We start from the raw sequence: 2,168 nt of genomic DNA, 5'->3' as shown, positions 1-2,168 counted from the left end.
ACCGAATTGTATATTGAAGTATTGTTTGAGTATTTTAAATGTGAAAATAAGTTGGATGTTTTTTATGGTGTTTTTACCCCAAAAGTTTGTGGTGTTTTAAAGGATCTAATGTGGAAGTTGCCTGGAAGTGAAGGAGATTTTTAAATTATGTAAATGACATGTGATGTAGAAAGGTTGTGGAAGAAAATCTGTATCTTCTGTAGAAATCTGTATCTTCTGTATAAAATGTATATCTGTATTTCAATTTATTTTAATGTATTTTATTGAAATTTTCTAATAAAAAAAAAAAAAAAATGCAGGCCCGAACTTGTCTGATCTCAGAAGCCAAACAGGGCTGGGCCTGGTTAGTACTTGGATGGGAGACTTCCTGGGAATACCAGGTGCTGTAAGATTTTTCTTTTCCTTGTTTGTTTTAACTCATACACTCCCCCCTGGCTCAACTGGGATATATTTATTTATCCTTGGAAATTGGTTGTTTGATTGATTGATTTTCTTTCATTTAGCTTTCTCTGTGGCAAAGGACAGCTTGCTCATTAATCTTGCCTCCTACAGAAAGCAGTAGAGGGTTTTTTTTTGCTCTTTCTTGACTGCAACATACAGAGTTGGAAAGTACAAACAAAGTGCAGTGCTTCCAAAATTTGGTGGACACATCCGAAAGAAAGCGTCCTGAGGTCATTTTTTAAGTAGAGAACAGTTTTCTTTGGCCACTGGATTATTATTATGTGTTAAGCATATAATTGTGCAGCTGAGTATGCCCTTTTTAGCAAACAACATGGAAGCTATGACACAGGTATTCAGAAAAAGGTATTGTGGACGACTCCTGTGAAATTGAATGAATAGAGAGGAGGCACTTACCTTTTCAAAAAGAGAAATAAATAAAAATAGACAATGTCTGAGAGGAAAGGGCCTGTTGTACTGGGAATACCAGGTGCTGTAAGATTTTTCTTTTCCTTGTTTGTTTTAACTCATACACTCCCCCCTGGCTCAACTGGGATATATTTATTTATCCTTGGAAATTGGTTGTTTGATTGATTGATTTTCTTTCATTTAGCTTTCTCTGTGGCAAAGGACAGCTTGCTCATTTTTCTTGCCTCCTACAGAAAGCAGTAGAGGGGTTTTTTTTTGCTCTTTCTTGACTGCAACATACAGAGTTGGAAAGTACAAACAAAGTGCAGTACTTCCAAAATTTGGTGGACACATCCGAAAGAAAGCGTCCTGAGGTCATTTTTTAAGTAGAGAACAGTTTTCTTTGGCCACTGGATTATTATTATGTGTTAAGCATATAATTGTGCAGCTGAGTATGCCCTTTTTAGCAAACAACATGGAAGCTATGACACAGGTATTCAGAAAAAGGTATTGTGGACGACTCCTGTGAAATTGAATGAATAGAGAGGAGGCACTTACCTTTTCAAAAAGAGAAATAAATAAAAATAGACAATGTCTGAGAGGAAAGGGCCTGTTGTCTCTTTTTTAGAGCTGCAGTACAAGACATATTTTAATGATGGGAGAGCAGCATAAGGATGCGTGCAGTGCGCTTGCTTTAAATGGCCTGCTGGTAGCCGCAGCCCTCGCTTACGGCCATACCATCCTGTGCAGGCCTGAACTCGTCTGATCTCGGAAGCCAAACAGGGCTGGGCCTGATTAGTACTTGGATGGGAGACTTCCTGGGAATACCAGGTGCTGTAAGATTTTTCTTTTCCTTGTTTGTTTTAACTCATACACTCCCCCCTGGCTCAACTGGGATTTATTTATTTATCCTTGGAAATTGGTTGTTTGATTGATTTTCTTTCATTTAGCTTTCTCTGTGGCAAAGGACAGCCTGCTCATTTATCTTGCCTCCTTCAGAAAGCAGTAGAGGGTTTGTTTTTTTTGCTCTTTCTTGACTGCAACATACAGAGTAGGAAAGTACAAACAAAGTGCAGTGCTTCCAAAATTTGGTGGACACATCCGAAAGAAAGCGTCCTGAGGTCATTTTTTAAGTAGAGAAGAGTTTTCTTTGGCCACTGGATTATTATTATGTGTTAAGCATATAATTGTGCAGCTGAGTATGCCCTTTTTAGCAAACAACATGGAAGCTATGACACAGGTATGCAGAAAAAGGTATTGTGGACGACTCCTGTGAAATTGAATGAATAGAGAGGAGGCACTTACCTTTTCAAAAAGAGAAA

At 38.1% G+C, this 2,168-nt stretch overlaps 1 pseudogene; it reads left to right on the top strand.

Annotated features, from left to right (window-relative positions):
• The first annotated feature begins 1,570 nt into the window (after nt 1-1,570).
• Nucleotides 1,571-1,689, top strand: LOC127642872 (uncharacterized; annotated as a pseudogene).
• The last annotated feature ends 479 nt before the right edge of the window (nt 1,690-2,168 follow it).

Source organism: Xyrauchen texanus, unplaced genomic scaffold (genome assembly GCF_025860055.1).
Source record: "Xyrauchen texanus isolate HMW12.3.18 unplaced genomic scaffold, RBS_HiC_50CHRs HiC_scaffold_990, whole genome shotgun sequence".
Lineage (NCBI taxonomy): Eukaryota > Metazoa > Chordata > Actinopteri > Cypriniformes > Catostomidae > Xyrauchen > Xyrauchen texanus.
This window is presented reverse-complemented; position numbering and strand designations above follow the sequence as displayed.